This window comes from Cygnus olor, chromosome 5 (assembly GCF_009769625.2).
Source record: "Cygnus olor isolate bCygOlo1 chromosome 5, bCygOlo1.pri.v2, whole genome shotgun sequence".
Classification (NCBI taxonomy): domain Eukaryota; kingdom Metazoa; phylum Chordata; class Aves; order Anseriformes; family Anatidae; genus Cygnus; species Cygnus olor.
The window spans coordinates 65,968,683-65,991,905 of NC_049173.1; the positions used below are offsets into that span (position 1 = coordinate 65,968,683).

The 23,223-nt window shown below is 39.9% G+C and overlaps 1 protein-coding gene across 1 annotated transcript in view; it reads left to right on the plus strand.

Moving 5' to 3' along the window:
- The first annotated feature begins 19,596 nt into the window (after positions 1 to 19,596).
- The window catches only part of FAR1 (fatty acyl-CoA reductase 1), a 31,804-nt gene continuing 28,177 nt past the window's right edge, over positions 19,597 to 23,223 (plus strand). Inside the window, 1 exon segment of the mRNA XM_040557620.1 lies at positions 19,597 to 21,951. The gene's annotated coding sequence lies outside the window, so the exon portion shown is untranslated.

Consider the following 23,223-nt stretch of genomic DNA (forward strand, 5'->3'; position numbering starts at 1 on the left):
ATTCTTAACCTTGGCAGGCTGTTTAGCCTTCAGCAAGCCAATTCACTTTGCTGTGCCTTAATTTCACTATCAGTAAAACTGAAGTAGTAACCTAATTTCTTTATGAATTTTATTGAGCCAAGGAAACAAACATACTATACCAAGGACAAATATTTACAAACTTGTATGTCCTGGCCTCTAGAATGAAATGCACTCTCCTTAACATGTGGTCTTGTCTCAAGCTTGTGAAGTGCAGCCCATCTGCACAGCAACTGGATCAGTTCTGCTTTTCTAACTATGGTACAAAATCATTGGAAAGAGATCCATTAAAACATTACAGCAACCTGATATTTTAAAACTCCTACATAATTATCCCATATCTAGAATATGGAGTCTCACTGGAGCTACACTCAGTCCATACTATCCACTTTTATGCAGAATGGATGAATTAATAGAATACAATTTACAGTCCTGTTTATGTGCCATTCTTTTTGTAACACCAGTTTCCCTAAGTTCTTTTTTCTTATGCCTAGGAGAAATATTTCATCCTTTTTGTATAGATACCCACAATGAAATTGATCTTACCTACAATGAAACCAATGTTTGCAATATATTCAAACCAACACACTAAAAAGGAATGTCACACTTTTTCTCACATGTACTATTTAATGAGTAGAGGTGACAAGTGTGATTATACGTACATAAAATCACAAACACATCTCTGACTGCAGATTTGTTTGTATTAGCGAGTGGTGTAGCACAGTAGTAATGGATCTGTAGAGTAAAACAGTTGATTCTGGGGGCCTGATTTCACTTTATACGTGTCTTGGTAGGGGGCTACTCCAGACTAACTGTAGTGCTGTGGACTGAATAACCAGTTATCTGTTGGGGCACATTAGGAGGTCTCCCAGAGTAAATTTCTAGTTTCAGGTTCTCCACTGTATGAACAAAGGCATGATAAAGAGAGAGGATCAGGAGATTTGTTTTGTAAGTGCATGCCTGATTTGAGTTAAAGTGCTGATGTAGTTGCACCCTAAATCATCAAACTTGCACTGCTTCTGAAAGAAAACCTGAATGCTAAGGTGAACAAGAATTGTTTTGTTCTACAGTCTCCAGTGGGAACCGAAATGTCACATGCAACCATCACTTCAGTTATGAAATTACGCCCTTAGCTCTTAAGAAGAAAATAGGTTTCCAGGTATTAGAAAGGTTGGTGCTAAGTTCTGGCATGTAATAAGCAAATCTTACTCAGCGGAGTTCCAAATTTTCAGGTGGCTTTCTCTGTTCTCCTCCGTTTGGACTCTGGAACATGGTTTTGGATATGGCATGCAGTATCCTTTCTGAACCAGTTTTGATAATTTTTTTCCTCCTGGCAGAATTAGTCAACGTGCTCTTATTTTCTTACATTTTAAATATGCCAGGAAAAAAAAAAAAAAAAAAGAGAGAGTCCTCCCTAACTGTTTCATTTCTTCCATCACAGGAGGATTCAAACAACTTTAGGAAAGATAAAACATTCTGTGAACCAATAACCTACCTCTTTTTCATGCAACAACTTGAATATCTAAGAAAATAATGAGTTCCAACAACTTTCTAAGCTCCTTTATTGTTTAGAGCTTCCTTTATCAATTGTCCTCCTCAAGATACTCCATGCCAAAGTTGCATGTGTGTCTTGTCCCGTTGTAAATGGCAACACAGGGAATTTCTCTGTGAAGGGGAAATTTTCTTCCTTTCACTTAGCATTGGCTTTAACTTCTCTCAAGTGTGGGCTATGACAATTTCAGCAGATAGCCATGAGCAAGAAAATATATATTGGCCCATAACATTTTTCTAACTTTTGCTAATGAAAAGCTTCATGGATTTTACAAGAAAATTAGATCAAATGTGGTTTTGAGCCATTTTTGGAAGAATTGCTATTAAAAAAATACTACTTCTAAAGAACTCTGGTCAGCAATGATGAACCTTTTTTGTATTTTATGAGAAATTTCTACAAAAAACTACTAGTTTTACCCAAGACTATAATATTTACCTGGAGTGTGGCACTCTAAGAATAATATCCTCTGTTTCAAGGGAGAAGTGCTTTATTTAACATGAGCAGACATCTGAAGGATTTTAACAACACTCAAGTATTTTCAAATCAAATTATTATGATCATAATCATTTTCAAAACACGGCATTTTCTGTTGTCATACTCATTTCACACAAGTGAGCCATCGTTTTGAAAGTATTAAAAGAAGCTATCAGATTAAATATGATCCAAATGTGAGTTTTGTAAACATAAGCTTTAACTAATGGGAAGACCAGTATAAATGCTTCTTTAATATGTTTCAAATGTCAGTGGGACCACATAAATATTTTATTGCTTGAAAGATGAACTCCTCAGAATTCAGCTGGGATTTGATAACTTTCAATTGTAACTGAGAACAAGTCTTCCACCACTGTCTAGGCAGTAGAAATACCCTAACTGGGGAATAAGAAAGACAGACCCTGAATCCCAGAAGCACTATATTGCCTGTCACAAGGAAACTACCAGCAAAAATGGTTCAGAAGCTGCAAATGAAGTGGATCTATAAACAATAAAGTATTCTGGACAATGCTCCAGGGTATGGTAAATGTGTCTGAAGAACTAGAGGAGCGTGTCTGCAATAATCAGCTTGTGGCACATATTGAAAGAAAGTATGTGAGAAAATCTGAATTTCAAACAGAAAGACACAAATCCTTAATAATGTAACATCCTGGAGAAACTGAAGATAGCAGCTCAGGAAACAACAGAGGATACTAATGTGCATGGCAAGATTCCTCCAAAAAGTGCAGTAAATGAAGCTGTGTGGGTTGGTAATTTGGGTAATCTCATAAATTTTTCAAAGTGAGGCTGACCCTCTACTAAAGGATAGGGCTGAACAAATGAAATATGGTAGCCTTGACTACACTGAGAACTGCAGGATACAAAGCTAGCCACTAGTGCACCAGTGCACTAACAAAAAGGGTTATTGCATCTAGAACAAGCATAGCAGTCCATGTGAAATATATGTCCTGATATAGGATAAATCCTTGCAGAACCCCCAAACAAAATACATTTGTTGAAGAATTAGAACATGGTCCCAGGCATAAATTATAAGCAGGATTGACCTGCCTGAAAGTAAGATTAAAATAAAACAGCCATTGCATCTTTGACTGGAGGGAAACAAAGAACACTCATGAAGAAATACCATGATAGCTGAGGCAAAGAATAACTCCGAGCTGCCCCAAAAGAAGATTAAAGAGGTAGAAGAAAGAGATGATGGGTGAAACTGTGTGTTGCATATGACATGTGAAAGCCAAACTAAAACTAAAATCCAACTTTTTCTCAACCTTAAACAGCTGAAGCCTTGTAACAGAAACTCGAAGTCCTTTGTGTTACATTACACCACTGAGAGGATGATTCCATAGGTACAGGCAAGGGAAGAATAAAAGCATGTTTTCAACTTATAGAATCATAGAATATCCTGAGTTGGAAAGGACTCATAAGGATCATCTAGTCCAACTCCTGGCACCACACAGGTCTACCCAAAATTTTAGACCATGTGACTAAGTGCACAGTCCAAACGCTTCTTAAATTCAGACAGGCTTGGTGCAGTGATTCTGTGACTCTATGATTCTATTGAAGATATGCATTGCAGTGGACCTTAGAGTCCTTGTCCCCTGACCACAAAGATAGTGAACCTTCTTCAGAATGCTGCAGAGTCTTGCTAATGCACAACCCCTAATTTTATTCTCCTGCAAACCCAGGCATGAGAAAAGAAAGAAGGGGTGATGTATAGTCAAGTCACACCTTGTTGTGGAATCAGGATAGAGCTAGAGCTTACATTTATGTTTGTGCATGCAAAGACGATCCCATCAATCTAGACAGAGAAAGACTGTTAATCAGCCAAATCTCCTGTGTGTCCAGAAGGCAGCATGTTTGATCAGCAAGGAAAGCCTAGCACTGTTTCTTAGTTCCATTATGACTAAGCAGCTAACTCTGTCATCTGAATTTTTCTAGATTAAGTCACCTTTAAGAGAATATGCAACCTTGTCCAGAGCACAACTCCTAATTCCTTAACACTGCCGCAATCAAAAAATTAAGGGAGATAATCAGGCTAGTCTCCCTTATACATTGACTATATGTGTGTCTATTGCAGACTGTTGAGATATCACATAACCCATCTGGCTGCAGTAACCTCAGAAATGGAAGCAGTATCACTGCATCCTCATGGCACTGCACTCAAATTAATTAGCTGGCCAATCAGAGACAGGGCTTTTCCAGTTTGCCCTGTGGTGTATAATATACTATAGCCTGGGATAATATCTCCACTCTGCTTCCTTCTGGGGCATGTTAGCCTGCTGGGAATTTGCTTAGGGTTCTTTGTGCTCTGCCTCCTGTGGAGTGCTGTCAGTCCTTGATCAGACAACTCTATCTGACTGCATGGGGCCTCAGGATGGAAAAAGGCCTCTGAGTGCAAGAGGAATACAAGAGGAGCACATCACTGCATCTTCAGCTGGACGCACAGCTCCATTTAATGACATTTCTAAGGGGAAGAAGTAGGTACTGATCTGGCTACTAGTCTAATTCACTTACAAGCATCTGATCCCAGTAAAAAACACAATGGGTCAGCGCTGCTGCTATGCTTTGGGAACTGTCTGCATTCTTTATCTTCCCCTTTGAGTGATGTAACAGACAAGCAGAGACATTTCAAGCTATTACATGAAATTTAATCTGAGATCACAAGCCCTAAAATGTCTTTATCTGCCACTCCCTTGATTTCTGCCTGGTATCACCAGCGAGTGCCAGAGCTCCATTGCCCTGTCTTGATACAGTTTGATTTTCCTTTCAAGGTAACCTTTTTTGTGAAATTTCTTGTTTTGTAATACTTGAATTGAGGCTTAATTTCAAGATCTCTGTAGTGTATTTTGTCCTAAATTACTGCTGGATGCACTTACCTACATTGTAATTTAGGGTTTGGAAATTACAGAGCCCTGCAGTGCTGGGGTTGTACATGATTCTTTGTTCATAGGCGCACAGCAGAACTTACCACCTACACACTAATGCAAAGAACAAAATGAAACACTCAAGCTCTGTGCTTATAGTGTGTCTAGGTTAATTCCAAAACAATTATGTCTCCTTTCTCATGCATAGGCATTTATAGAAGCAATAGAGTTGAAATCAGTATATATTAGAGTAATGGGGGGTAATTAAAGACTGGGGGTTGCAGAAAGAGCAGTCAGATTTCATTTTGAAGTTGGTCAAGAGTTGGCTCTGCTTTGAGTCAGGGGTTGGACCAGATGAAGCCCCTTCCAGACAATTTTTTTCCATGTTTTTATGATTTGAAGAGATTCTAAGAGATTGTAGCATCCTGTCTAATAAGAGAAGAAGAAGATACAGGAATGTGAGGACGAGAATGGGAATATTGGAGGAAATGAAAGAAAAAGTTAGCCTCTGTAAAACAATATGGAGGCTTGATTTGTCTCCAGTTCTTTCTACCAAATAGATTACTGTAGTTTAGGCAAAGTTCGTGGAACTTTAGAACAATTTTCATTCCCATGAAATACCAAAGAATGTTTAGCTAGTGGAAACAGTTAAGCTAAATGCAATTGATATGATTTTAGGGAAACCAAGCTTGGATAGAATAAACTTACTGTATAAAACAGTATTTTATGCAATAGTAATTTTGGCAAAATCCTGCCCTGCATTAAGCAGAAGAAAAAAGTAAGATTTAAACTCCAGCTATACCCTGAAAGTCACACCCAGACTATGGCCAAAGACTGGGCATCCTAGGCCATCATGAAGTAAGAAGAGCTATTAAAATGTCTCACGGAAGAAAAATGCTGTTTGATTTCTTCTACAGTTGAGCCTCAAAGCACCAAATTAGTCTGAATAAAGTTTGCAAAGGTGTTTGATTTTTAGGCATCTGATTGCTTCAGATCCTGATTGGAAACCCAGGTTATCTAAGCAATGCACTCAAGTCTAATCCTGCTAGTCAGTCCTGCCAAGAACAGGGATAAGCGTAATTTACAACCCAAGAGATAGACAGTTGCTTCTCTCCTAAGGGGAGTGGGATCTGTTTTCCCCCTTAAGAGGATCCTGGCTAGGAGGAGGGATCTATTTTCTAACCCACGTACTAACCCATTCAAGTATTGTGTCAACATCTCCATTTGCTTTTGATGGCCAGTCGTCAGCTCTTCCCCATCCATTCACACATCTTCATCTTTGCAATTCTTTTCTTTCTTTTACGTGCCCTACTTTCTATAGCCATTCTCTTAATTATGCCATTCTCTTCTTTCTTTTATTATTGTCCTGTTCAGAAAATAATTTTCTTGTTCAGAACAATTTTCTTGTTCAGAAAAATTCAGATAGGTACAACCTGGAGCCTTAAGAAGATGATACTCCTTGTGAATCTGTGTCAAGAGAAAGCCACATGTTTCTTGCATAGCAGGATTACCCCATGGCAGTACCAGAGGGTTCCTAGCCTTGCAATAGCTTTCAGGGTTGAACGGACTGTTGCATTAAGTTTGAATGAACAAAGGCAGTATTCATGAAGACCAAGAATGATAACTAGCCCTTGGGGCTGCACAGCAGAGATGCGGCTATGAAAGAGAGCTTGAAGAGATCTGCAGATGGGAGCACTCCACCAAGCTGGCAGCTCCTCTGCTCTTCTGCACCCTCAGTACTATGGTCACTACACAGGAAAATGTGCCTTCCAGCATTGCTCTGGGGATCCAATTCCAAATCCCACAGATGAACTCTGTGAGGGCTTTGTCTTTAACTATCTCCCCAACCCAATCAGCAACAGCAACTCCCTGTGCCAGTGCACCTGACTGCAACTAAGATAACTGTAGAGCTTTTTAGATAAAGTGTCTCTAGGGCAGAAAGTATGGGCTTCTGGTGGACTAACAGCAAATAGCTCTGAGCTGTAGAGAACTGATATGCATTGCTGACCTGATGACAAGACCGTAGTTCTCTGTGCTATCCCTGCAGCTCAATTTGGATAGGCAGTCACATGGTATAAGCAAATTGATGCCCAGAAATCTGGTATGTATCTTTTCTGAACGTATAGGCCTTACCCACTAACTATCCCTTGGAGTCACCTGAGCAAGCAGGAGTTTTTTGACTCACTTTTCATTCAGTGCAGGCTACAAAAAATAACGGATCCACCTTTCTTTAGGGAACTTTTCTGTTCTCTCTGGCTTACCCAACTCTCTGTTCTCTTCCTCCTCTGCTGCAGATGCCTCTTTCCATTCAGCATTTTTCTGCTACAGGGATCCACAGGCAACTTCACAGGAGATACTTAGGTAACTGTGCCGGCCATGACATTGACGTAACTTACCACTACTAGGTGTAACTTCATATTCAGAACTTCACTTCATCCATCCCTCTCAGTGGATAGTCAAGGCAGAAACAGCTCTGTCCCAGTTCTTCCACTACCCTACTGAAATCTGTTCTTGAGAACCTGGGCACTGTGGGGACAGAAACCAAAGGCAACAGAAAAGTGCCCTGTATTTGACAGGCTAGTTTTTCTCACCTCTGCATATTCCTTTGATGAAGAGGGGCTTTAGCACAGCTTGCTTCAGTCTTCTGATCTTCCTGTCATGTCAAGTGGCAATGAATATAATAAAACATTATCAAACAGAGGATAAAAGACCCAATAAACACCAACAAACTGCAAGCTTCTGAAGCAGTGATTATATTACTGATGAAGACATGCCACCTTATGTCATGGCTGAAAGCATGAAATGTCTTACTTTTACCAGACTAGACAGGGAAATATATGAATTATTTTGATGTTACAAAATCAGAAACAGTCACTAAGCTAAAAAGAAATAGCTATGGAGGGAACACCGTTGAGAGAAGATGTGCTGTTTGTAACAAAGGATATTATTAACTGCATACTAGAACAACAGCAAAAATTATGAAGTAATCATAAGACAAAAGCTTGTGTAATTTTATGTAACTACAAAGATAGAGAAGATTGTCCTTGACATTGTAATAACAGAGATTGAGATTGTCCTTGTTTATGTGAACTAGATCTTGGTATGTGTAGGCAGTCCTTGAGAACAAATTGGAAGCTTATGCAAGAAAAATACAGCTAAAATGTAAATAGAAGGGGGAATAGAACATGAACTCGAAGGTAGCAAATCTAAGAATATCTTATGAAATTATTAAGCAAAAGAAATAAGCATATTTCAGCAATCATATATGGAAAACTAATAGCTAAAATGAGTGAAAGTGAAGCATGAAATAAGCTGACAAAAGGAAATGGCAGCAGGCAATGTTGATGTGTGGACACACACTAGTGTAATTCAGTGATAAAATGAAAAAACATCATCAACACAAATAATTAATGATTACCAATTTGAATTGACATTAAAAGAGCCTATAGCCTAGAGAAACATGAAGGGGAAGAAATTTCATTTATATAGAAATGTTTATAGAAATGTGCTTGAGAACCAAAAACGCTATGTGCTAGAGCCTCAACAGTTTTAAATAACAGAAGAGGAAATGAGAACACACTTAACAAAGTCACAATTTTTGTGAACTGCTGACATGAGGTAGTTATTAGAAAAACAAATAAAAGGCTAATCTTTCATCAAGGGATCCGTTTTCTGCAGAGGCATGAAAATATTTTTGTTTTGTAAGATCTCAGTGAAACTTCTTCTGGAATACTATATACAATTATGAATTGAATCTGGAAAAGAAGTGAAGAAGGGCTCCCAGAATGATTAAGAAGGAGATTCTCTATACAAAAGAAAATTTACAGAATGTGGCTATTCTAGCCCAATAAGATGAAAGCTGAAATGGGAAATAATTGTTCTCCACACATGGAATGATTGAATCAAAAGGCAAGTGCTGGCAGAGAAACGAAGGTGTATATTGATAAATACATTTAGAATGGAAATTAAAGGACAATTAAAAGAAAGTTAAAAGAAAAACTAAAACTGTGTTAAAAATGGAATACAATCATTATACAAAGGGACACTTCTGACTCAGTGCCTCCAATAGCTGGGCACTAGAGCCCATTAGACTTCCTTTGATCCTATGTTCATAACTACACTGCCTGTCTTACAGCTTTTTTCAGCCAGTCTGCTGTTCCTAACTGAGCAGTAACTTTCACATCTGTAATATCTGGTACCTTTCAACATCCTGTTCTTTACTGGACTGTTATATTTTAGTCCTATTATCTGTATAGCCACATTCTTAAATGGTGTGATGACCTAAGCCTCACATGGCCGTAACTAAGCCTCTGTCCTTCCTCTTAAAGGATCACCCTTCCTCTTAAAGGTTCACCCTATAGCACTTCTTGTAGATATCAGCCATTCCAAAATGCAATTACATCAGAAAATTTCAGTAGAAAAGAAGAGAGAAAATATCAAACACAAATATCACTAATATTGAGTTGACAGAACATAGCATGGCACCAGTAAAGGTAAGAAGTGTTTTAGTCAGTTTTTTCAAAATCAGGAGATTTTCTGAGATTTAATTTCCAATTTTCTGAAATTTAATTTCCAAAGAAAAAAATAAATTTATTTGGAAATTAAGTTTCATACTTTTGATCATACCTGTCTCAGGACAGGTACTTTTGCTGCTTTTAAGTGAAGCACCAAGAATGCAAAAAGAGAAGTGACATTTGTGTGTAGTCATGCAGGAAAAGATAAGAATCAGCCATAGCTGATAGCTGAGCAGCTTAAGGCCTAAAAGGCAGAGTATGGCCCAATGAAAGACAAAGTGTGAAAGGCCAGTATTTTTCTGTGAAAATTTTTCTAGTGAATCTAGTCTTTTTGAACGAGCTTAATGCAAAGGAAACACGCCGTTGCAGACTGATTTTAAGCGAAGAAATCACATCTAATGATGACAACATCCACTACAAAATAATCACCAGTGCTAAATACACAAGTGGAAGTAGAAATTACTTGTTGAATTCCTTTAAAGTCTGTTTTGGCAGTACAATATATAATGTCGTTATTAATAGCTTCAATACAAAAAGGGACGATATAGTTAATAATATGTATGGAATCAGAAAGCTGAAACAGCTGAAGTGTACAATATCAGAGTACATTTTGGGAATATCCAGGTACTCCTGAAGACTGAGGCAAGAGAAAATTGAATGAGATTTGATAGTACTGGATGTTAGGCAGTGGACCGAAACTGTTATGAAACTGCTACATGCTAGAGACTTGTTCACTGGAGAATGACACAGAAGGAGAATTACATGTGTACCTATATGTAATTTCATGCAACCACGAGAAAGACAGATAAAACCTAGGAGAAAAGTTTCCAGTAGTGGCGAGTTAAATATTGCTTTTATTGCTGTACATAATTATGGTTGCTAGGCTCACACTAAAGAAAGATGAAATGAGGAAAAGTGCAGAGAAGCACTACAAGAATGACTAGGGATGTAGAGATCTTTCATGAGAAAAGACTAAAATAACTTATTTAGCCTAGCAAAAGAGACTGCTGTAGAATATCATTATTCTTTATAAATTCAACAGAGAATGAATATTAATTAGCATGAAGAGATATTTAAGGTAAAATAAATGTGTATACACTTGAAGAAATAAGGGGCATAAAGTGCCCATGATATATTTTGTTTGGAAACTAGAATGAGGTTCATAACCATCAGAGGAAGGAAAATCTGGAGTCATCTTGTAGCAGGAGTGATGCAAGCAAGAAAGCTAGATTTGTGAGAAGGATTATACAGTGTGGTTTTCCTTAATAGTGTAGTTTTGCAGATGATACTAAATTGGGAAAAGTGGATGATAAACCAGATAGGTGTGCTGCCATTCAGAGGAACTGCGGCAGGCTAGAGAAATGGTCCAGAAAGGACCTTATGAAGGTCAACAAATGGAAATGCAAAGTCCTGCTCCTGGGAAAGAACCCCATACACCCATATAGATAGCATCAACTGGGTGGAAAGCAGCTTTGCAGAAAAGGCCCTGGGGATCCTGGTGGGCAGCACGCTGACCATGAGCCAGCAATGTGCCCCCACAGCAAAGAAGGCCAACAGCCTGGACTGCAATATTAAGGGCATTGCCAGCAGGTCAAGGGAGTTGATCCTTCCCCTCTACTCAGCACTAGTGAGACACTTCTGGGGTCACAGTGCAAGAGAGAAATGGACACACCGGAATGAGTCCAGCAAAGAGCCATGAAGGTAGTCAAGTGACTGGAGCATCTGTCATATGTGGAGAGGCTGAGAGAGCTGTACCTGTTCAGCCTGGAGAAGAGAAGGCTCAGGAGGCATTTTATCAATGTGCAATGTGTGTATGTTGTGAAGAAGATTGTGTATCAATGTCAAGGTGGAGCCAGACTCTTCTCACTGATGTCCACTGACAGAATGAGACGCAACAGGCACAAACTGGAACACAGGGAATTCCATTTAAACCAAACAAAAAGCTTTTTTTTTTCTTCTTTTTTTTCTTTTTTTTTAACTGTGGAGGTGGTCAAACACCAGTACAGGTTGCCCAGGGAGGGTGTAGAGTCTTCATCCTTGGATCCTCAAAACCCAGTTGGACATGGCCCTGATGAACCTGTTGTAATTGGCCCTTCTTTGAGAAGGGCGTGGACTAGATGATCTCCAGAGGTCCCTTCCATTCTGTGATTTAGTGGTTGCATAATCTGTACCAAATACACATTGTAATTCTAAGAGTTGCTACTGAAAAATGAAGAACTAGCACATTAGCATGGAAAACATACAGCGTGGAAAACATGAGCTGTACATTAGCACAGAAAATATACAGAAGATAGCAGAGTGTGTTCAACTCCAAGCAATATAGAAAGTAACCCATCCAGTTTGTACCTCTACACCTAGTATGTGTTAAACATATTCAGGATTAAATTTAAAAAACACCCAGAATGCTAAGTAAGTATATTCAATCAGTTAATTCAATTGTAAAAGACAAAAGCAGCACTTGACGAAAACCAGCATTACACCCTGGGAGAGTAAAATTGTAACAGTTTCTTCTCACGAGAGGTTTGCTCTGGTTTGAAGCCAAAGAAAGCTTTTAGTACTGTGACTAGTTTTAATACACAGATGAAAATAATTTCCTGGACTTTTCCTAAACTGGTTTAACTACTTTTGGTCAGGCCCTTTGCTTTCAACCATAGTATCTCAAATTAGAAAACAATTAGTTTTACCTGTATTAATTACAGTATCCTGTACCTCATACAAAGCCCTGGATTTATGCTTTTGCAAAACTGCATCTCCCATATCACAATGAACCACAGAAGCAAGTTTGTAAATTCTAGCATAAATTCTGCAGTGCATTCCAGGACTGGAATGCACTGCAGCTTAAGGGTAAGATCTGTTAATGCTTATAACATCACAAATACATTCTTTATAAACACCTATACATACAGCTGTTAGCCGAATTCAAGTATCATATCATCACAAGCACAAATGAAGTGCTACTACCATGTAAGTTTGCTGTACAGAAACTGCTTGTGTGCATACTTCTGGCAGCATGGAAAGTAAAATTTGATGATGGCTAATCCTTGAACTAAATGGTTGCATTTACCATATAGAAGCCCACCAAACAGAAGTGAGCATCCATTTGGCTCTCACAAGTAGCTAACTTGTGGTAAATACATGCCTTATTTTATGCAGAAAAAGACACCCTTTATAGTATGTCCACAGCCTATTGAAAAAAGAAAAAAAAACAAAAACACGTGACTGTTGTTTGCCTAAAAACAGTAGTTTCTGAGGTATATAGTGATGAAGTTATGCACAGAGAAACAAAGTTTTTATATGAACAGCCTGTTCCTGTGGCATGGCTGTCATTTCTAGTGATACCTCATGATTTTGGTACTTGTCCTTTCTCACTTCTGCTGGTGGCACTTTTCTCAGTTTCCAAAGCAGGGAGACTGGGGCACCTAGTATGAGAAGCAGGGTGTAAAAGTAAAGATTTAAAGGTCAGTAAAATGCACAACATTTTTACAACTCTTGGGCTCGTTTAAAATTGGAGAGATGCAACTAAGTCAGTCCCTAGAAGATTCTTGTGAATGAAATAACTTGTAGGTAGGGGTCAGAAACCTGAATGGATATAAAGACATGAACTGGGTCTCAGTCTCTTTTTCTCTTCCCCCTGATTGTGACTATGGTGGCATTTGTTTCATACTCTCACAGGTAACAAACCAAGGTTTGCCTTTGGAGGCTCTCGTGTTTGTTCACCTGGAGATTTATATAACCCTGTGTCACACTACATTTTTGTGCTGGGTAACAGGCTTTCAAACACCTTTGTTATTTAAACTAATGCAAACCTATGTGTTGGTTTTTGTTTGTTTGTCCTTTTTTTTTTTTTTTTTTTTTTAGTAATTTATTCAGCATTCCCAAACTAGAGCATGTTTATGTGCCTTCTCATTTTTTTCCTCTGATGAAGATTTCGCATTGCTACCTAGTATAACCAGTTGGGTAGGTTCTTTGAGAAGCAGCCGTATGTTACTGCATTAAAGTGCAAATGCATTGTGATACCATGTCACTGTGATGTTTTCCTGCTCATAAATAATTCAGGAAAGATAAATTAATTGTGACTTTGAAAGGATTTTCTGGAAAAAAAAAATCAGATCATTGGATCTCACAGTATCCCTAAAATTTCTAAGGCTCTTGAGAAGCTGAAAAAGTTTTACAGCATTGTGAACTCACTCCATATCACTGCAATGCTTTGCTTTGTTGAGACATTTTGTCCTAGTGCAGTAAGAGACTGAGTCAGACAAATGTTACTACATTGAAACATGTTGATATTTTGAGTTCACTGAACAGAACTCACCAATTATCAGTGCAAATGGATAATGCTGTGCTTTGGCTGTTCTTATACTTGTAACGATCTGATGGCATCGAAGGTAGCTTTGTGATGTTGTGCTCTGCTGTGTTGCCACTAAGTCACCTCGTGGTGCTGCACACACCTGATGTGTGCTGATGACGTGGTGATCTTGTCAGAAGTATGGAACCCACAGAACCCATGAATGTGAAGAAAATCTGTGACTTTCAGCCTATCGATTACATGCTTGATAACTTCTACATGTATTTTTCTGGTTTTCCCCTATTCTGCCAAGAAATTTGATTTAAAGTTCTGATGCCAAAATTGCTTTATTATTATTATTATAGACTACAATTCATATTGAGTGCATCAGCTAAGGTATTGTCATTGCATTATAACATATCATTAATGAGCTATGACAATCATTAGATTATACGGCATTTATTATATAGAAAGTTTAAAACCCCACCATTTTTTAGCTGTTCTCAAATGAGAAAATGAGACTGGACAAAATAGACTGCTTTGCCCTTGTTGAAATACTGCTAATACCTGCCATTTACTTCCAGCTGATGTCATACACACATTTTACAAAGTGACTTCTGAAAAATGCACCCAAATTGAACCACTGTAATAATTTGTATGTGCCCGATAGGATGTGGACTTTTTTTTCTTTTTTTTTCTTTTTTTTTTCTTTTTTAAATAATCTTTCCGAAGAGTACATATGCACTGGAAGTAATTCTGCAACTGTATCTCTGAGCTGATATGGGCTCCACCATACAGGGGAATCTGAAATGCCTATTTCACATAGGCATTCATTCCTATAGTCAGAAAGACTACAATATGTCAGGATTTCACCAGAACAAGAAAGCGAAACATCGGTGCCATAATAGCTATAGCGAAGTAGTAAAATCTTTCAGCAGGATTGTGGGAGATTTGAACTCAGACCTGTGCACTCCCTGAGTTTCCTGGTTCTCCTCTGTAGCAGATGATCGGATAATGTTTCAGCTTTAATAAGCAGGTATTACCTGAGGAATAACGTCTTTGAAAAACTGCCCACTAGATGTTCTGATAAAGTCCAGCGTTGTGTGATTCTAAGTACTCTGTTAAGAGATTAACGTTTTCATATCTAGAGTACGGTTTAACTGCTATGTAATAAATAAATCATGGGAGACTCATCTAACAATGAGGAAAACATAAATTGAATAGCTGCTGATTACATGAGCACACCTCCTATTCTCATGGCCTGGATCAGGCAGAAACTGTTCCGAAAAAGTAAAATGCAGTTGCACAAGCAAAGTCAATGTTAACAGCAGTTCTCATATAATAATTTATATGCACTGTAATGTGAGCTAATACCAGTTGGGCAAGCTCATATTGGCTATTTCCTAACTTTTGAACACTTGATTTTTTTTTTAATCTGATGCATGTCCGCCTGTGCAATGTGTAGTTGTGAAACGAATGGCGTACAGTGACAGGGCATGACACAACGGCACATTGCCCCGTATGGCCTGGCGATATTTGGTAACAAACGTGGGGTAATGTAGCACAATGGGTTTTGTAGCAGAGGTGCGATGTGTATGGGCAATAGGCCGGTAATTAGAGCAGGGCACAGGGTCCAGGGGCATTTGGCTGGCTGGCAGGCGCAAGCTGCCGAACGTTTCTCAAGCGTCAATTCAGCCAGTTACAACCGAAGCCGGCCTAGCGCCTCACTGCTCCAGCCCCCAGCAATTTCACACAGACGAGAGCACTGCAGGGGGGTAGCGGGCGAGCGGCGCAGGCCTCTGGCCCGCCTCACGGAGCCGGCGTGGCGGAGGCCTCCCCAGGGGCGCTGGGTGTGGCTCCCGCCCGGCCGCCAACCCCCGGCGTCTTCGTCCCTAGGAGCGGCGGGGCCGGGAGCCAATGGGCGGGCGCGAGCCGCGTGCGCAACGGCCAACGGGAGCGGCTCTTTTAGGACCGCTGCGCGGGGCTGTTCATAGCGCAAGGGAACGGCGGCCGGCGCGGGGGAGCCCGTCCAGGGAGCAGCGCGCGGGGCTCGGCGGGGGGCGCCGCCCGCAGCAGGTAGCGGCCGCCGCGGGGAGGCGGGGGCCGGGCCGGGCTAGGCTAGGCTAGGCTAGGCTAGGCTGCGCCGTGCCGCGCCGCGCCGCGCCGCGCCGCGCCGCCCCCGGCCGACGCCGCTCCTGCGAGGCGAGGCGGTGGGGGGGGAGTCGGCCGCCGTCGTCGTGCGCTTCCGGGGGCTGGCGGCGGGGGAGCCCTGCGGAGGGAGGCCCTGCGGGCCGGGGAGCTCCGTTTGATGCTTATAAACGGGGTGGATCCCGTCCTGGTGTTGTCGCGCTCTCGCGTGGTCGAGGCCCGCGGCCGCCGCTCCACCTGCAGCCGGGCCCGGCCTCGGCATCTCGGCCCAGCGGTTCCCCCTTCTCGGAAACGTCGCCGGGGGTGGCCGTGCGGGGGGAAGCCACGAGCTTCTCGGCCCGGCACGGGGGACAGGGAGGAGAAGGGAAATGGCCTCGTTCCGCAGACGGCAGTCCCGCTCTTGAGGAGGAGGTCGGAAGTCGCGGCGGCCTATGACCGGTTGGGGAGCCTGGGAGGGCCTCGGGGCCCGCGTGGAGAAAGAGTCGCGTTGGGCCGGGCAGTGGGGCTGATGGGTGGCCAACTGCAGCGGCACACTGACTGGTAGCAGGCTTGGAATTGAAGCCAGCCTGAGTCCTAGGGAGGTAGAAACCTTTAATTTCAATTAATCTACTTCAGAGCTCTAGCAATTGGAAGCTTTTGATATTTTTATAACTGTTTTAGTAGTAATTAAAACAGAATTGGAGCACGTAGGAGTTTTACTGGCTAGGGCATCAGTCTGTACAAGCAAGCTTGAAATGTCCCTGCCCTCATCTCCTCCAATTTGTGATATCTTGTATACACCTCATAACTGAGGTACCAATACTTTAACAACGTGCAGGTTATGTATTAGGAGTATATTTCTAAGATCTCATATCTTCAGTTTTTCTACTCTGTTTTTGTACCACCTACTCAAATATAAATCATTTAAAAAAATGCGCTTTCCCCACCCAAAAACTCTTAAAACTGGATATGAAAGATTGGCTGTATAGTTCTGCAACAGCTAGAACAAACTGTAAAAGCAATATGCAAATGCAGATCTGTAACCTTTTACTGTGAGTACTGGATTTAGTTACCTTATGCAGGGCTGCAGGTCTAATGAAGTTTACTAGAGACAATAGTTTCAACGGTAAATGCACCATGTGCAGTTGTTTTCCATTTTGTGTGACTGATTAATGTAGAGGTGTATGTTTGCTAAATACTCTTTTCTTTCCAATAATTACAGTGGTACAAACCATCTTAATTCTCCCTAGGAGCTGATACTTGAAAATAAGTTAGGAATGAGGCAGAACTGTGACTCTGGTAACGGTGAATGTTTTCTCTTCATCCAGTACTTGGTGTTCCTCAGATTTTTTTTGCAATTGTACAGGATGTCTGCTGGCTAGGTGTGAGCAGAGAGCATCACTAAGTGTCAGTTCTCTAGTGTGTTTCCTGACAATACCTTTAAAAGTTGGAGTCATACATGTCTTGAAATACATGTACTAACATATCTCCTGGAAATGGAGGAGATGGAAGTGTCTATCCGTAGAACCTCTTAGCTCCTGACAAGCTGAACTAAAGCTTCTCTGAAGCTACCAAGTGCTAGAGAACATGCTAGATGTAGTCAAAGGCACAGCTGTATCATTGCAGGGAGCTCAGGTTTGGCTAGCTTCTCACCTGAAATAACATGTTAGTTTTCTTTTTGTGTGTGTCCCAAAATATTCAGTGTCCGAGGAAGGTTTGTGTTTGGTAAAACATGCCTCTTGTCTGTAGGAAGCAGAGCGGCTGTGGAATTTTAAAATGCAAACCTTTTGAAAAGGAACCAGTAGCATCAAAACTTGAACTTTGCTACTTTGGTACTCTGTAGATGGATGGATGGCTTATTTCATGTAGTACTTTAATAGTTGGGCATGGTTAGTGCTATCATGTACATCCATACTGTTTTTCCCAGTTGCTAATTTTGAGCCTTGCAGCAATCTGGCTGTAATGCAGTCTTCCAGCTAGGTTTTATTTAGCCTCAACACTTTGAAAGTGTGGAAGTTGCAAGCAGTCCTAGCAAGCACTGTCTTTCTGAATCAAATTGATACTCTTTTTTTTCCTTCTTATCTTTCTGAGTATGTCCAACATGGGGTTTCTTGTGAGGCTTTCTCTTATAAAACTTCCTCCTCGCCTTTGTTGAGCTTTTCTGAAACCTTTTCAAAGAATGTGACTCCATTTGGGTGTCCTGTTGTGTTTTTCCTTGGGGTGTGGTTAGAAAGACTGTGTCTAGTAGGTTTTGGTAAGCAGCCTTTGGTGTTACCTATACACAAACTACATCATGCCAACCTTTCTGTGTCTTTGCTTAGCTTGATGTTTGCACAGGAATTCCTACAAATTTACAAAATGGGCGTAATGGATAGATCCAAGTAACATATGGAGCCCATATCATCTACATAATCAATAACAGCTACGGAATTGGAATAAAAATATCTCAGTTCTTCTGAGAACAGGGATAGGGGCTCTGTGTGTTGTTTAATTGATGTTCACTTGTGTTTGTCATATGAACAGGACAGGTAGGCAATATGTTAGTAGCATTTGCTTTAACTATTTGTGTGTGAGCTATTTTTTCAAGACACAAAAGCTGCAGAAAAAGGTTTTTTCTGATAGGGTTTTATTCTACAAGTTTTGAGAAAAAGAAAGGTAAATTATTTTTTTAATAAATAAATATATGATTAGGCTTCAGATACAACCTACTAGAATGGTTGTTAATGGGTTATTTTTAGGTTCTGGAAGTATTCTTAGACACATCTGCAGGAATGTGATGGGAAAAGAAAGGATCTTCATTGATTTGCACTGGAAAGTTATTGAATTACCTCATGTTGAAATGTTATATTGCTTGATGGCAATATACTTGTATGAAAAATTTTGAAAATGGCTTGTTTAATTTTAAAGAATTAAGTTCATGGTTATGGAGGACTCTGCTGTAAGTTTAATGGCTGTAATTCCTGGAAGTCTTAACTTGCCTTTTTTTTTTTACAGCTGTTCTACAGTCTGCTCATCAGCAGTGAGTGTGTTTGCTAGGTGTGTCCTTTACTACAAAGGCATTAGAAGCCAGGGTTTGGTGAAACATCAAGGGCATTTGAGGATTTTCTTGTGGAAGTGTAGGGAATTAGTACTAAACATTCACATGTACCTGTCAAATGAGGAATTATGGTATTTTTGTACCTTTAAATCTCTCTTAAAATACCTGAAACTATTTCAGTTGGGAGAACTCAGAGGATCACAAAGACCGATCGCTTAGGATTTTCTTTAAATTGTAGAAAGTATGGAAGGAGCCTGGAAGTGGTGATTTCTAGGACTTCAGATCCATTGTATAATGTCTGTTGTAAAATGTGACTCACATCTTCCCATTCTGTGATAAATGTGTAATTTTAAAGGAACGATAAGAAGGCTTTTTTAGATAACACAGAATTTGCAGTCAGAATATTTTAATAAAATTAATCACACAGTTCAAGGAAATACTGCTAAAAGACTAGCTCAAATGGCTCATTTTGGCCTTCTGATGTTTTTAACAGCATGTCATAGAGGATGTAGTTTGAGCTGTTGTCTCTGTCCTGGCTGATCAACGTGAGGAACGTGAACCTGGGTTTTAATTACCTAGCTTTGTCTCTTAGCTATGAAACTAGATGTGTTGGTGAACCCGTTTCGGTTGTTGTTGCTTTGGTTTTGTTTCTTCCTTCCCTCTTCTCATTTTCTGTTTTCTAAACTATTTCAAAGAATCTTCCCTGCCACTGCAAAATGACAATATCACAGTAACAACTGGAGCAATAATCCAGTTGCTGTTCAGGCTTTTCCTAGTGGATACCTGGACTGGTTCTCAGAATACTCTTATATGAAGTTTTAATTGATGCCTTTGGCTTGTTTTCTTGATGCAATGAATAAGCATTGAGCCATCTTGCAGCTTCAGCATTTTCAGTCATAGGCAACTGTGAGACAGTGTTACTTTGTCCATCTATGTTGCAGGCAGTTCCTCAGGCAGGTTTTAATCTTTCAGGGTTAGCAGTAGAGCAGTGATTTATGCAACTATCTTGATACACAGTAAGACTTTCTTGTAATGCTTTCCTAACCAAAAGTGCAACCAAGACTTGTAATATTGATTTCTAATTAACTTAGATAAAATGATCTGGGCCTATGGTCCTGTTTGGTTAATCTTGATTGAAGCCTGGCTCTTGCTTCCTAAAACAGGTTTGGAAGTTCTTGTGGTATAAGTCCTAAGCACAGTTGCATGTGAGCTGGAGATGAAATACAGTAAATGTTCTTTCTCTTATGCGGTATGTGCTTTATTATAATAGCTTTTTTTTTTCCTGGGCTGATTTATGCCTTTGCCTTCTGTGCAACTTGGAGAAATGAGGTTAATTATGTCAAAAGATATTTTCTTTCAATGTGCGCTTGAAGACTAAGTTCAAACAGTAAACAGTTTAGAAAAACATCACGGTTACAAACGTGGCTTATTATAAAGGGATAATAAAAACCTTTTACTTAATTGAATTAAACTAGCTCTTAAAAGAACTTTTAATTCCTTTTCAGTGCCCTTACTGCAAAGGAAGTATAATTACAGCAGACCATGGGTCTCTCTAGTACTCTGTGGAACACAATGCTTGCTAGTCAAGAGTCATTTCCATGTTAACAGGTACAGAATCCCTGAATAGAGGCATAAGTGAACGCAAACTTGTAGTAAGATCAGAATTATGGGTGAAAGGTGTGCAAACATGCAGATAGGAATTAGTTGTATAACTACATGCATCAAATTTGTGTAATGACAAAGTTCTGCTGAGATATCTCAGTGCAGGCCACTTGAGTTTACCTTCCCTGCAGTAAGACAGAAAGATTAGAGGAGCTTAAAGACCCCATGGCTTCAGGCACAGCTCTGGCTTTTTAAGAGTCTTGTTTTCACAAGAGTGTTTTTGAACTGCAAATCAAATAGTTTGTGGGTTGGGTTGAAAGGGAAACTGAATATTACTTCAAATTCTGCTAATAAATTATAGGGTTAGTTGGTTCGAGTTCACTGTCTTACTAAAGCAGTTGAGTGAATACTGTACTTTTTTTTTTGTCAGGGTCTTAAAGGAGTTCACGGAACTACTTCAGCTTCTGATATAAATTTAGATTTCTGTATCAGAATGCTGTGGTGTAGTTAAATAATTCATATGCAGCATTACTTAAGCCTAAACTAAAGCAGTTTAATAACGCTTCTTAACTTGAATGTATGCACTGCAAAGGGTAGTATTTTATCCAGGAGGAGAATAACTTGTGGAGTGTGTAGTCCAGGAAAAACTTCTAGTATCCAATATGTTTCTATGGGCAAGAGAATTTTTTTTAAAATCAAGCCCACTCGATTTGCGGGCATACATCTATATGCTTAGTCATGTAAACTTTGGCCTGACTATATTAGTTGCTCTAACTGGTGTCTTGTTTCAATACTTAAATGATTTAAAGTAGACAGATATCTTCATTGGTAGCAAGCTGGTCTGTGAACAAATTCAAGATTGAAGAATATAGCTAGTTCGAAGCATTTATTATTTAGAAAATCTAATATACCCAGCGAGTGTCAGCCACATGTTTGCCATGTATAGATTTGGGGAAGCATGAGACACTTACTGTCTAGCATACTGCCAGGCATAAACGAAAGACCAGGTAGCTAGTATTAAATTAGCAAACCTGTTTTGATAGCTCTTCAAAATGTAGTTCTTCTAATTAGCTTCCAGACCTGGCAATATGTTTTCCAGCTCCTGGAAACATGATAAATTTTCTTGGCAGGTTTATCCTGCAGGGGACTGTGGCTTACAGCTAGTAAAGAAAATGACCTTGCAGAGAGGAGATAAGAATGTTAATGATAGTCTAAAAAACGGATAAATGTCTTTCTCTAGTTGTGGGAAGAATCCCAAATCTTCCACATGACTGTCAAGTTTGGAATAGATACGTTTTGAGGTTAACTTACACCAAAAGCAGTTTACAATAGGAAATACTGTTCCACCATTTCAGTCTCTACTCATCTTCCAAAACAGGTATCTTTCACAGATAAGGTTTCTCAATGGGTATAACCTTGGACCTTGAAGACAAACAAACTATCCTTCTTTGGTGATATGCTGGGTAGGTATTGCCCAAATAGGGCAGATCACTGACCCTTGTGGTTGTTGAAAATGTAGACATTTTGCTGATAGCATTTATTGATTTACGTTTGTGGAAACAGGGCACCAGATGAAATGAGACATGATACGACCCAAGCTTGTCTTTCTGGCAGTAACTTTGTTTAGATGAGTTAAATATTACTTCCTTTGCTGCCTGAATCTATCTAGTTCTTAGATTTTATTCTGGCTTGCACTAGTGTTCTTCCAATATGACAGCTGAAGGCCTACATGACAGGCTTTACCTTCTGTAATGATTTATCTGTGATGTGGGTGCACATGTGTACAATTATTGAAAATACTTGTTGCATTCAGATTTGATGTCTAGGTGGATTACATCTCCTGAATACATATAAATGAAATCTTTCTTCCACCTTATCTTTAGACCTTTCTCTGTTGCACTGCTGCTAGGACTAGGTTCAAGCTGTTAAGGAAAGGGGGAAGTGAGTTTATCAGGCTCTATTTTGTAGAACTTTGTGGTTTGTTGCTGATCCTTGAGAGGTTGGGTATGGACACTTACAGTTTCCTGTGACTGGATAATCTCAGTATGATTGAATTGGGAAGGAGCATGTTGCTGACCTAATGCTTGTCAGTGACAATTTAGAAAACAGGCCATTTATTCTCAAGGACATCAGTGCACACTCCTAGTTGCTGGATTTAGCATTTAAACATTTGCTGGAACTCCAACAGGCTCTCTTGGCAATTAGAAGGCAAATTTTTAAGTATCTTGATTTGTATTTGGAAAATCTGAGAATTGTTCTTTTTCTCGTCTACAGACAGACTTCTCCTTGTTTTGAGAGCCATAGAGACCTCTGTTTGAAGCAACGAGTTAAATATTGCAGCAGTAGCTCTGAAAGCAAACAGAGCTGCCGTTGTTTGCTCCATAATAGCTCTTGCCCAGCCTCAGACAGGAGATTCTTTTTTACCAGATGGCTAGGATCTGGGAGGTGGCTTTTTGTATGCTTGTTTTTCTGAAGTGCTTAGGAGCCCTTGATGTCTTAAAGCACAACACCCATCCAATGAACGGTATCTTCCAAGAGTCACTGTTGGATTAGACCTCAGCCTGTGGATTTGGAAGTACACTAGTGTCAGTTTCTCTGTAGCAGTTTAGCAGAAGCTTCCTCTTCCAAATGCAGTTTATCCCCATAAGTCATCTAGTAATTTTGATCATCCCTGTTCTATACCAAGAGCTCTTAAGAGAACTCTTGCTAATCCTTTCATCTTTTAGATTGTTTCC